This window comes from Strigops habroptila, chromosome 8 (assembly GCF_004027225.2).
Source record: "Strigops habroptila isolate Jane chromosome 8, bStrHab1.2.pri, whole genome shotgun sequence".
NCBI lineage: Eukaryota > Metazoa > Chordata > Aves > Psittaciformes > Psittacidae > Strigops > Strigops habroptila.
In genome coordinates this window covers 26,518,594-26,533,236 of record NC_044284.2, presented here as the reverse complement: position 1 = coordinate 26,533,236, position 14,643 = coordinate 26,518,594, and positions in this window count along the sequence as shown.

Below are 14,643 nucleotides of genomic sequence, written 5' to 3'. Positions count from 1 at the left end.
ATTTTATCTTCTTACACCAAAGATGATCTGAATCCACCAAGTGACAGATGGTGCTTTTCAACTAAAGTATGTTTTTAATGAGGGCAGAAATATTTGTTATTTAAGCCAAAGGATTTATTTACCTTTTCAGGATGATAGAAAGAAAAGTGTTGAGTCTTCCCTGACATGACATGAACCAATATGTCCACCTTCCAGCTACAGTGTCATCAATTTGACCTGTAACCATTCAAGAAAGTCAAAATAAGTTTTCAAAACATGCTGGAATCATGTGCTTGTACTGCATCTGCCACAAACTACCATGGGGCATAAAATTCTTGCTTTTCACTTGATACATGTTTTTTAACAGATCTGTCTTGAACAGAACTGTATTATGAAATAATGGGGTCACATTTTCAACTGCCCTAAACTAGTCTAGATTCCTTGAAATCAGAGCAGCTCTTTCAGTTTACTATAGTTGCTTTTAAAAAACATGGTCTTAAACTGCAAGGCTTCCTTGCTAAAGCATCCGTGCGACAAACCTGAGGGTTTCATTGCCGCTTGAGGGAGCTCAAAGGTAATGAGTGAACGTGCACATCAGCTGGAGTTTCATAGGGGGCATAATAAAAAGGAGATAGTTTATATACACAGATAAAAGGGATAACTTTGGAAAGCAAAGTTATGTGTAGCGAAGGCTTGTGTACAGAATGTAAATATAGTCCTTTTTTCCTAGCTAACTAGCCCAATTATTCCAGGAGATCATTGTGATACCACCCAGTATTTTTCTAGGTCTCTGATCCACAGAACAAGTTTTTTTGTTCATGCACACACTCCAGTTTCCCTCCAGGACACAAATAGGGCTGTTGCAAAAAGCCAGAGTCCCCAGACTACACTCCCACTGCCGTTCTCAGAAAGAAAATGCTGAGAAGCCTCAGGGCAAAGCTGAATCCGTCGTTGGTGAGGGTGAAGGGAGCCCCAGCCCACTCTGATCATGAAGTACTGAGCCAGAGTCAACAGAAATGACTCCTCTATGGCTCACAGCTGCTTCTTCAAGACCCTCCTGCTCCATTTTGAGAATAATCTTAAACCACAGGCATTTCAGAGGCATTATACTATAGGTCAAGGAAGATAACCCTCACAAACAAGAAATGAACCAGCCTACACTATAAAATTCCAGGTGGTTGTACCCAGCAAAGCTAAACTCAACAAATCTGTAGAGTGCCGGAATATTAGCATCAGAAAGATGTCCCTGTAAATATTTCTAAATGTCAGTTCAGAAGGCACAGGTAGATTCAGAGAAGTAGTAGTTAAAGCTGGAAGATGTAGGAGAGGATGGAAACTGGTTATTGCCCAAGAGAAGTAACTGCTTAGCTGGAGAAGAAAGAGTTAAAGAAGCAGCAAAGTACACTGTGTGATTAAGCAGAGCAACCCAGGTGGACAGGAGCAGAACAGAAAGGTAAGGAATTGGTTATTTTGGGACTGTTTGTGAAACGAGAAAGAATGTTGGAAAAAACACCACCATAAACCTGGAACTAAACATGATGTGTTAAAACTAGCTTGGTATAAAAGGTAGAGCAATAGGCTAAAAACATCTTTTGCTAGAATGGTATAAAAGCTAGAGCAATAGGCAATAAAGTGATTCGCTGCATGAAGATGCTCTGAGTCCATGCCTTTCATATGCCACAGGAAGAGAGGTAACCAGCACACACTCAGAGGTACCATTTTAATGCTTTATCATTGCTTAAGCAGTAATACTTTGATTTTATTCTTTAAAGTATAATACTTTCATATCGATTTCAAATCAACCTAACATATAACTTATATGGGCAGTGACATAATGTCAGCACTTTGACAAAAAGACCCCACAGAAACTGTCTTCTGTAACTTTGGATCAATTTTATCAGTGAGGATATTTAAAGGAAGATCTAAAAAACCACAGATTTTATCTCCTAAGTCTCAAAAAGGCTTTCTAGTTCCATAATCAAAATAATAGGAAAACCACATGGTGAGTAAACCTATTAAACTGCAATTTCTGATGTAGGATGACAATATTATAGCCCAGATTCATCTGTGTATGCCAATGGAAAGTATGGAAGTGAACAGCTCTCAGAGGCTTTAGGGATATCCAAACCAAAGCTCTTGTTTGCTTGACTCCAATTAATCGATTAGCTACCACAAAAAAATTTGCAATCTTTCAAGCTGACATGTGGATCAGGATTTCACCCTGGGCACCTCCTTGCAGTGCTTTTTACACTAAAGACCAAAAAAATGCACTCTGCAAAAGTATTTTTGAGAGCTTCTGACAACCGTGGCAGATTGTCTCTGCCAAGTATACTATGACAAAGGATTCCTGGAAAAATAAATACTCAGCAAAAGATATCATCTTGACTGTCTGCAAACTTAGCAGTAGGATTTTCAGCACTGGTTTGACATCTTCTTGTCCCATTTTAGTTTACGGAAAACTCTGTAACATTACAGTCCAAGGCTTCCTTACTGTAAGATATCCAGTGTGCCACTGTTCCATCAATGTGTAACAAACAGAAAGAGACAGTCTCCTTCCTTTTCCTGTAAAAACAGTGAGACAAGCCTAGATCAGCACATACGACCTGGAAGGTTGAATACTGTTTAGTGTTCTCTCTCTTTTTTATTAAAACTAGAGAATTCTGGATTTGTCTTTTTATCTAAGTCATTACCCAAATGAACTGTGCTACACTGAAAACTTCGAGCTCATGATTTCATAATGTGTCTTGCTTTTTTATGACCTCTCTTCTGCTTGCTCTTGGGAGACCAGAGATCCGTCTGAATTCATGTATTCTGTGATTTCCTAAGAAATAAACAAGTTGGTGTTAACATTCCACTCTGCCAGTGAAGTCCTGTCATTGATTCCTGACAATATTGATTGCATTATTGCCACTCTACCAACACTCTATTACTATCATACAAAAAGATTCAAAGATGGAAGGATTAAGCTATTTAAGCTGTTAAAAAAGCTACCTAAAAAATTTTAAACTTACCGCTTTATGTTACTGTTAAGCAGGTTCTAATGAGAATAATTACTTCAATACCAAAATAGCAAAGGTGATAATGGTGGGAGGATTCTTCACATGGAGCACAGTGGTGGCAAGTTGCAGTACAACAAAGGGTTTCTGTGCTTTCATCCACCCTTGAGGGAATTTTCATAAACCTGAAACACATGCAATTTGATTATATTTATTTTCAAAGATGTCAGTGGGTTTTTCATGTTATTTTCATGGCTGTGTACTTAAATATTTCATACTAAGCAAGACTGGATTGGTACTTTATCTTGCTCAGTATAACGTAGGTCTCTACAGTACAGTAAGAAATTACAGTCATATATCTGGAATATTGAACGGGAGAAAAAGAATATTTTCCCATTTGCTATTTCAAAATGCTTGCCACGCCACCCCTCTCTTTCCAGTCACTTCTGTCTTCACCTTGGATATGACCTTGCTGTTTCCTGAAGCTTAATGGCTGTAATGTGCAGTGTGAGTTAAGGCTAAGATGATTCTCAAATGCATTGCAAGTGAGTGTTTATGTCACAAATAAATACAGTAGATTGCTCTTAAACTCATACTTTAAAATGTTTATTACAGATGCAATTTCTGTCTTAACATAAATCAAAGTACTTAAAGTGCCATATGATACCAAATGCTTAGTTTCACAGCATAAAATTGAGTAAAAACTGTATACAGTACTTCATAGGTGCTATAAAATTCTTGTGCTTGTGGCCGCACCTTTTCGCACTGCCCAGATCAATCAAGTCCACTGAACACTCTGGATAGTAAATACTCATGTGAAACAACAATTAGCTTTCAGCGTTTAGTTCTTCTAAGTTATTACTTTCTTCAGTGAACATGCTTCAAAATATGACAAAATTGCAAAGAAGCAGGAACTGCATTTAGTATGATTAAATGTACTTCACCATCATTAGACTATTACCCATTCTCTGAAAGAAGAATCCTGTGCTTTGCCTCCAACATGCGTTAGCAACTATTATGAAAGATCTGTCATACATAGGCATGCAAACATTTTTAAAATCACTTCATGTGGTAAAGAATGTGTTATTATAAAGTTCTCCATCTCCTGTATTCTTCCTGTCTCACTAAAATCTTATTGGACTTGTATACAGTCTCCTTAAGACATGTCTCATTTCCGTAAACAGCTGGCAAAAGGCTGAGAAAGCATTTTTGCACCATAAATCTATCTGAGACCAAAGATCTTGGCCTAAGGAACCTCTTGAGGTTTGAAAGGATACTCTGCCAGAGCAAACACCTCTTCCCTTCTCAGCTGAGTCAGACAACAGACCACAGCACTGAGCTTGGCGGGTTTATTGCTCCTTTTTCTAAGCACACTCATCAACAAAGATTGTTCTTTGTATTTCCCAAAATTACTTAAAGCCCCTAGCTCTCCCCTAAGGCAAGTGGGTACTAGGCTGTAACTCTAATAGCCAAATCTGCTCAGGCAATGTGTAAAAAAAAAATACATGCAGTGAGAGTGGAAAAGTATCATTAACAATGTGTAGCTTCTCAGCCAAGCCAGTACTTTCATGAGGCTTTTTTTTTGGTATTACTATCTGGGTACTTTGACATAGTATGATGTAAAAAAAAAATCAGAGCAGACTGCTAAAATATCTGCTAATTAACTTAGTATTTACCTTCCTGTGAACTGGCTATCATTTGAAATAAGGCGATACAGGAGACCCCTAAACCTTCATGTGCCGTTTGCTTTCTGGACCGCATTGCCCTGACTGCCTGCTTTCAATGCCTGAGGACCTATTTGCTCTGGTTTCCAGCACTGACCCTTCCTAGAGAAGTGGGTACATGAATGCCTGCATTTCCATGAGCATTCATGTACCAACGCAGACCAAAGCAAGGGGCACTGACCGTGGGGATGCTCACTACCTGAGCCCCAGGGGCAGGCATAAAGACAGGAAGATACTTGTGCTGGCTTCCAGGGAAGTCACATGGGCCAAAGCATCACCAAGTGGTGTAGCTCTAAGTGTGGTGGCCACTGCACATATATGTAATAACTTCCTCCTATAAAAGTTCTCTGGGTCTATCACCTTTCCTCAGAAACCACCATTTCTGCAGAGTTTTTACTGTTTTTTCACAGGCTCATCTGCACAGGTGTTATTCTGAAGGAAGCCCATCTCCCAGCTGCTGGGTCTGGTTGCTTTATTGTATTGCTGCGAGAAATCACTTTCCACTTTGTCTGCACCCTGGTGGAGACAGGAGTGGGCAGAGCAGTGTAATTTCAAGCACCCTGCAGGAGGGCACTGCATGTGTTCTCCAGAGCTTAATTCACCTCTCTCATCTTGTTGCTTTCCTCAGTGTAACCTAGAGAAGTTCACTTTGAAAACAGCTATTATGTCTAACTAGCCTTCTAAGGAAAATATTAGTTTATCAGAGGCTACTAAGCATATATGTAGGAATCTAGAGCTAAATAATAAAATGTCCAGAGTTGGAAGAGGGGGGAATTCAGAACTTTTGGCTTTTGGGACTGTAGTTGAATTACTAGATAACACTTCTACTTCACTCAGTGTACAATTTTCCCTTTATGCCTGCGAACATTTTCCTCAGGATACACATATTCCTGTCTCTCACCACAGTAGCATTGTATGTTAACAGTGCTAAGCTTTAAAAATCTCCAAGATACTTGGTTGAAATAATGAACAACTACGCATGTCTGAGAGGCATGGAACCAAAGTGTTTACTGGCTAGTTCATCACTGGGAAGATGCATTCTTGCAACACTTAAACTTTTTAGAAACTCTACTGTTTCTTTCAGCAGGGTGGACATGAAGTATTCTGTAACTAAGCCCAGCAATTTCAGAAGGAAGCTTTGATTTTGAATAAAATGCTCAATCTTTGGTGTGTCACCCCACCACCGCTTGCTACCCCTGCTGCTCTGGGAATGGAGGAAGTTCACACCCTTGACAAGGGCTCTGTTTCCCTCCCTCTGGCTGAAGACCAAGCAAAAGCAGTGCAAAGGCACTCTTTGTCACCAGGGCTAGACTTTTCATTCTTTTGAAATGAAAGCATATAGAAATGCAGAGACAGACAGGAGAAAGAAACTGATTCCCACTGACTCCATCACAGGCCTTGCTGCATACCCTTTATGGCCCTGTAAATATATAATGTGCATAGTTCACCACACAGATATTTTTCTGTTCTTATGTTGATGTATATTACTAATGTGGCTAGCAGGTAACTTTGGTAAAGAATTGGCAATTTGGCTAGTAACAGGCTGTCACACATTCTAAGTATCCAACAAGAACTTTCTAACTGCAGCACAAAGCCTCATGGTGTCCCCACCTAGCTCTGAATTTATCTCCCTTAATTACTTGTATTCCAAAAGCAGATCTCCCGTCAAATGCCTTTCCCTCCCCGCTCCCCCAAGACTATTTTATGCACATCAAGCAGTTCCTCATCAGGCATTTCCTCCACCCTCAAGTTATTGACCTCTTCTGGAGAGTTTCCAAGATGTGGGTAAGGTAGGTTATTTTTCTTTCCTTCTCTCTCTAGGCTGCAGCCCAGAGTCAAGCAGAACTTTCCAGGCAAACAGCTTTATTCAGTGGCACCATTGTTCCCTGAACTTTGTGATTAATTCGTTTGCTGATACACCCAATCACTCACTTTCCTTTCCTTGCAAATGAATCCTCCTACCTTTGTGCAATTCGCTTCTCACCGTCTCTCCTAGGCCCCAGATCTAGGAACTGCTTTCTGCTTCTGACCTGTGTGTTTGTTTGAAACGACTCTTCCACTATGCAACTTTCTACTTGAGGTCCTATTTATCGAGGTATAACCTGCCTCAGAATATGAGCTCTTTCCTGATAACACCCTGATAACTCTTGCTCCACTTTACACACAGTCTTACCTAGCAACTGTTACTCCAAGAGGCACCCTGCCACCAATTTTTTGTTTCCTGATTTACAGCCACTTCCCCTTGCTCCATTGCTCCATCATTTACACGAATTCTTGTTCTAGCTGCAACACTTGCAGCAGGTAGTGCAGAATAAGTAGATAGTTCATCCACTGCAGGAATTCTCAAAATTCATGGAATCCTAGAACAATTTGTGTTGGAAGTAACCTTGTCGGCCCCTTTAGGCACTGGAAGCTGCTCTAACATCTTCACAGAGCCTTCTCTTCTCCAGGCTGAACAACCCTAGCTCTCTCAACCTGTCTCCATAGGAGAGGTGCTCCAGGCCTCTGATCATCTTTGTGGATCTATCATTCAATATTCTATACTTGTAGTTGACATGGTTAAGTTAAATATTCTTACTGGGTTGAGACCATTCAAAACCGAAAAATGCAAAATAAGTATCATTCCAATAATTCTGAGTCAGCTCCACATATCCAGCTTTATCTCTGAGAGTAAGAGGCTTTGTTCTGTCTCATGACCCCGATAAAGTGACACCATGAGAAAGAAAAAAAAAAAATCACAAAAATCTCTCATTTAGAAGGAAAAAAGAAGGGGGTGGAGGAGCACAATCCTTTCCTCATTGGCAAAGAACTGGAAACTAGCAGTTTATCTACCTGGAGAGGGGAGGAAAAGACTTCACAAACTGGTAATCAAAAATAAGATGAGGACAAGATATTCTGCCTAAGCATTTGTTAAAGGGGCCGCAGAGGGGGATGAAATGCACAGTTTTCTTTTTTACTTCCCTTCAAAGAATGAATGAAAAATTATTCTACACAGCAAGAAAATCACCTGTAATATAATTCAGAAAATATATTATTTCCTTTAGAAGCATCTTGCTCAACACTTGGTTTCACATTTTCATTCCGTAGAGATTACAATTCTTTGCATTTTTATATCTCTGTGTTCACCACCTTGTGGTTTTGAAATACAAACAACTTCATAAATATTATTCATAGCATTAGGGAAAAAAAAAAATACACCCAAGTAGATTCATGTTCTTCCACACAAACGACAAGTGAATAAATACAAGTTATGTGCATGACTAACTGAAATATTACACTCACATTTCCTGGCACTATAGGCATATCGTGATTGCTATGCACAGCTGTAATCAATACTGAGTAAATGCATGTTAAATTAACATTACCCCTAGGCCAGAGTTTCAGTGAAAGGTCATTTTAGCTTTGTTAGCTTGGAAGATTTTACCTGGTGTTGAGACACTTTGCTTCTTATGAGACCTACAGCACCCACCTTCTTTCTACAATATCAGGACGGGTGGAGAGGATGATTTAGTGGCATGCATGCTGTTGAATATACTGTATATTTTGTATTTATTGCATATATTGTTATGTGTATCATAGAGTCATAGAATGGTTAGGGTTGGAAGGAAGGTTAAAGATCATCTAGTTCCAAACCCTCCACTATGGACAGGGACATCTTCCACTAGATCAGGTTGCATGTCCATAAATGATATTTAAAATGTGGATGTTGCATATATTTCGGTCTGAAGTCTTTAAATACTCTTGTTCTATGTTGGAGACATGAGTGCATATGCGGGAGTGCCTGGAAAAGCAAACACCATAGTCCCAGGGGCCTGGTACCCCAGCAGGTGAAAAGTTGTGGTCCCTCTACCCCTCTCTCCCTCCCTCTCCAGCCAGAGCTGGGAAACTGCCTGGACCCCAAGCTGGGGACCTGCAGTTGGGGCTGAGCAGAGGACCCACGCTTCTGACCCACTGCCAAGCAAGGTGCTCTTCCTTCACTTACACAGGTAGGAAAAACCTTTCTGTGCATGTCACCTGTTTGCAACCTGAGTCAGACCTACCTACAGCAAAGCACGTGTTCCTGGCCTCCGTTCGGAAAGGAGGAAAAGAACAAAGACTTCTTTGAAAATAAACTTATATGAGCTAAGCAAATGGGCAAAAGTTCTGAGATGGTTCTTATTGTAAATCATGCTATGCTTGTATAACATTTCACTTGCAACTCATTTTATTTATATATTAACTTTTTCCATGTATGTAAATCCTAAATTATATCTACCTCTTAACACCAGTAGTAAGGCAGACAGCAAGAAACGGATCCCAATGACATGGGAAGGCTGCAACCTTGCCTCTCCCTGCTTCTGTCACGAATGAAATTCCCAATAACGTTAATAATTAAGTTACCGTAACTGGATATATAAACCATGATCTCACTTGGATGAGTAAGGCAAATCACACTACGCTGAACTGGCCGTGGACATCTTCTGTGGTCTCTGTTTTGATTACACACTGTTCAGACATGCAGATGTCCTTCTGAGCTAAAACAAGTTGTTTGCTTTTTTAAACAGAAGACCAAAGAGAAAGCTAACCTCCAGAGAAGAGCTCACACTACACCAGTGTCTGTATGGGAAACTTCTGAGCACTCCTCTTTGTCCCTTGAACATCCCCAGTGTTCCCCATCCGCCTAGGAGGGATGGCCTGGAAATGACTTGTATTAGCTTCTCCTATCCCGAGCTGCTGGAATTCCTTCTGTCCCAGGCGTTCCCAGTGTAAATGACTGCATGTACCATGAATAGCAGCTTATGGTTCCTTTCCTGCCCTGCCTGCATGCTCTGCACTTCTGCAACCTCAGGTGAGCGCCAGCTCCCTGTTCAGAGTTCCCTTGCACATCCGCTGCTTTGCTCACACTGATCTAGGCACAGACTGCATGGTAACCATTACATGAAGTCTTAGTTAAAAAGAAATTGAAGAGAAAAAAATACGAAGTTATCTTCTCTTATAAGGAAAGCAAGTGCAACATTTTTCCTGGAAAATGTCGGTCAGTTCATGTGACATATCTACAATGAGATCCGCAACCACAAAGCATTCAAATAAAATACAAGAAGGCAGTGAACACTTTTATTTCAAATATCTAACATCTAACAACGAATGCCAAGCATACTGCTTTGTAAAATTTTTGGGAATGCAAAATGGAAAGAGAAAACTGAACTCAGGAAAGGAAACAGATAAAAATCCTGCTTTTGAGAATGATGCCAAGTAATAATATCCCATCCTGGCCCCCACACAAGACCTGAAGTGTTTGCTTCCCTTGGCAAACTGTATAAAATCACACTTCTTCCAGTATAGTTATGCTCTAAACAATAAGTGCTTTGGGACAGACTTGGGCTCCAAGATCTCCAGTTCAATGCCCTGCTATCCAATTTACATATAACCCACTGGTGAACAAGAACTGACTCTTAATTTCTTTGGGGAATGCGTTGCTCAGAGCCTTTCCAAGTGCTGGTAACGACTGTATTATTTTGGACGGCTTTTCTGTGCTGCATGGCAACATTTCCATGACCACAAAAAGAGAAGAAACAAATGATTAGGCATTTTATAACTTCTTAAGATCTGATTATTCCAGGGAATTAGTCAGTAGATTCATTGGAGGTGAGAAGGGTGGAAGAAGGTGCTTGCATGTAAAGCCTGCTCTGCTACAGGCTATGGAGGAGAGGTGCCACCTGCAAGCACAAAGTACCCATGCTTCCTTCTCCTCTCACAGCCAAGCTGCAGACACAGGGCTGACCTCACAAAGGAGCCAGAACCATATGGGGCTCTTATTAGAAAAAAAAAAAAGGAACATTTTACAATGACATTTTTAATGTCATTAAATTTCATTAAAAGAGGCATTTTCCTTGGTCATTCCCCAGCCCAGAGTAACATGTACATACTTCTCAAAGATGGAATTTTTCTCCAGTCAGTTAGTCCTGGATCACCTCAGTGTGACTGAGGATCTAGACCTGTATGTCTGAATAAGATTTAGATATTTTACTGTTTAGATTTAGAGGATTTAGTGAACAAATGCCACAACTATTCACACTGAGCAAAAACATAGTTTTGATAGTCAGGTGTTCAAAATCTGCACTGCTTAGGAGTCAAAAAATCTCACTTTCCAAAGTCAGTTCGCATGTACCAAAGTCATGCTGAAAACATGCTGAAAAATCATAATTCTTCACCTTTGTATAATTTTTTTGCCTAGAATCTACATTTTTAAGTTTTCTCTTCCTGTAAAGGCTCCTACTTACTATGCCCAGCTCTGCTTTTCTTGCTGAGCATTGATGAAATTCTTCTTGGTATGAGTATGCTCAAACAGATCTGTTATGGCTATTAAAAGCATTGTACATGCCAAAATATTTTGACTGACAAAGTGAAAAACATTTCCAGCACCCTGAGATCCCTATCTGCTGTAAGCCCTGTGAAGAATTGGCCCAAAATAAAATTACATTGGTGGTTATTACCACTAGCAGATTGGTAATTTGGTAACTACTAGGAAGCACATCAGCTCAGAGCGAGCTGTGGCATCGAAAATGCCCAGGGTGAGGGTGGGATGTTCTGATCCCCGGGCAGCAGCGAGACTTTAGCCTTGATATGTGTGGCACTTCTGTGCAGCCTGGACACAGGTGAAATGAGCTTGACTTACTTGCTGCTGAAAATTACTTTGCGCCACAGAAAATGAAAGCAAAGCCAGGAACCCTACTCTTGTAACCACCACCCTGGGAGAAGGAGGCTAAAAAGAGGCTTTACCAGAAAACACAGCCTCTGGGTTTAGGCTTCCGCGCTTCCCAGGCTGTGCTTTTTAATGAATGTAATTAACAGCAAAACAAACTATCTCAATATAAGCTTTCACTCAATACAACTCTTCATAGGGATCTTCCATAAAGGACCCTCCTGCCTCCTTCCCTAGCTACCCCAACATCATTTCATCTTCTAGTCCAGTTTTTCATAGCTCTGGCTCCTATTTTACTGCACTTTCTGCTCAACAAGAAAGAACAAAGGTTTTTTTATAAGTTCCTTATACTGACACCTGAAAGAGCAATGCTGATCTCAGCACATTCCCAGCCTTTATTCCCTGGGAATATTTCCCACAGACAGCCTCACACCCTGTGTCCCTCACAGGAAAAGTAATTTTCCTACAAAACTGAAGGGCTGGGATTTTCAGGGAGATTATATCATGGACATTAGGCCCAGGGGATAATGTTTTGATGGCCAGCCTTGGCCCCAGTGTGGACGTGGAAGGTGTCCAGCAGCACCATGTAGCCCAGCAACCTGCCCCAAACACTAGTGCTTCCAGGAAATGGAAAAGAAACACAGCGGTTTGAACAACCCATTCACAGGTCCCATGGGAGTGGGAAGAACTGGTGGATGAATCACCGCTCACAACACATCTTCAAGGAAGTCAGCAGAAAATTAAATGGGGTCCAAATGTCATAATTAGCTCCCGGGAGGCCAAAGGGGACCCTTTCCTGAAGCCAACAGCCAGGTTTCAGCCTACAACCATACCACCCTGATCTTGATGTATGCAGCAACTGGCTTTGTCAGGGTTTGGGCAGGGATGTCTGAAAGAAAAGAAACAGTGTCCAGCAGCAAATGGTCTTGCTGACACAGCATGATGTGTTGAATTGGTAAGAATATCTTTGTGTTGCTGCAATGCTTTCCTCATTTATGTGTGCACTGGGTACTCAGCAAATAGATTTAGCAACCAGGCATTGTTAAACTAAGATATGCTCCTCCTTCAAGATTTATTTTATAGGCTTACTATCAATATCTGCCACAGCAATCCTGCAGTTTCTTTGAGTTAGCACTACATGTTGTCCACAAAGTGACAATTTACTGTTGATGCTGTTGTCTTAGGATAAGCCATAGAACCCAACAACGGTACATCTAAATTCCAGCTCCCAGACAGCAACTCACTCCCAGGGCTTGTCAGATGCTCCTGCACTCTCACCTGAGAGGCTGCTGCTTGTTCTCATCACCTCTCAGCTAACAGATAAGCAAGAAAAAACAGGGGTAAAACCGAGGAGTTAATGTCTGCAATTCCTTTTCTGACCAACAACTACAAAGCTGCTTCAGACCCTGGAAACATGCTGGCTCCATAAACAGGTCATCTTTGGTTGGAGAAAAGTCTACCACAGCCTGCTTCAGAAAAATGCAAAAATATCCAACATGTTTTTCAATTCTGTGGTTTTATTTAATTAGGTAGCTTGATCAGGGAAACATAAATTGCTTAAAGTGTCAGCAATACTGTCCTGAACAAGCCTATCCTAAACTCGTGCTGCCTCTTCACTTTGCTAGCAGATGGAAGCAGAGTAAAAATAACTGAAGGAAAAAAAAAATCATTTCCCTAACACCTCACAGAACTAGTGGAAAGTATTAGATGCAAATATTCAAGATGGTTATAAATATCTCAATAGGTTGGATCATACCTTTGCTTTCATATTTAAAATTTTGTTCCTTTCTCAAGCTCTCTGATGACCCCATGACTGATAGTGAGCTTTTAGAAAAAGACATTGTCACACTAAATCCTCACAGCACAAACCTCATAAAAAAACCCAGAGAGGAATTGTATTGGCAAGGTGCAATTGTACAGCGTCTAGCAGTACAAATAGATACAGCTACCTACAGACTTGGCAATTAATATCTGTCATATCCAGTATATACATATATATACACATATGTCTACAAACATGCAGAAACACACATATGCAGACCACAGCAAAGTCACACAAACTGTGGACCAAGATCAGGTGCTCTATCACAAGTTATGGTTTTTTATAACCTTTACCCTGACAAAACCATGGCTTTTCCTGTGATAAACAATAAAGTTTATTCTCGGGAGAGTCAATTGGTAAAAGATGGGCTACGTGACTTCCTCAGGTCCATTCCCATCCCAGTGTCCATGATTTTTGGTGTTACCTTCCACCATCTCATATTTTCTTCATATAATAGCAGATTTCTGTTGCCATCTCTAGCTTATTTAAAACTTTCTTTCATTTCAGTGATGTCATATCATGATATGGTCTTCTATTTTCAGGCACTCTCATTATTTGTATATGAAAATGTTTTCTACCACAATTAGCATAAGCAGTTAGATCATTTCTGCCAAAAGTCTGTTTGAGTTAAGAGTGGGTGCCTGTGACTCTTTCACTGGGATTGCCAGGCATTTCCTCTTTGAATCAATAGGCTGCCTTCATAAGTGAAATATTAATATCAACCCCTTTCATTTAGTTTTTATGCCTCAGTCAAATTTACTCTGCTCCTTCTAAAATCCTGCATTCACTACAAATATGCAAAGTTTCTTATTAGAATCCAGAAGGCTAGAAAAAATAATTCATTAAAAATAAAAACCTAAATCATAACATCTCAGCAAAACACTAATCTATTCCAGTAGATTTTTGGTTCTCTTTATAAACAAGTTTGCACACAGAAAAACATTTGTCATTTGTCTACACCAGAAGTTAGTGAGGGTGCCTAGTTTGTAATACCACTTGTGAAAACCAGCTAAAGGCGTTTCCTTCTACCTTTGTATACAGCGTGTTTCTTTCTGCCTTTTTATCCCTAATTCCTCAGTTACGGTAAAAGACATGCAGATCTGAGAATATGCCCTGCCACTACTGCCAGACCCCTGAGCAGTGCCAGTGTTCACAAAGAGGAGCTTGCACAACTTTGCTTAAACAAGGTCACACTTCACCGATTTAATACTACAAAACCACATAACTACACTGATCTCCACGGAGAAGGCTGAATGAAAGCTCTGCATGAGTAATATGAGGTTAAATCTGTCGTCTTTTGCACTGACAAATGTTCAGAGTGCAAAATGGGGATTGCATTTATGCCCATGAGAAAACGTGGGTTAAAAGTATCATCCTCCCCGCTTTCACTGCCTCCAGTGATATATTACCAGGCAAAACTACATTGCTCTCACAAGTGCT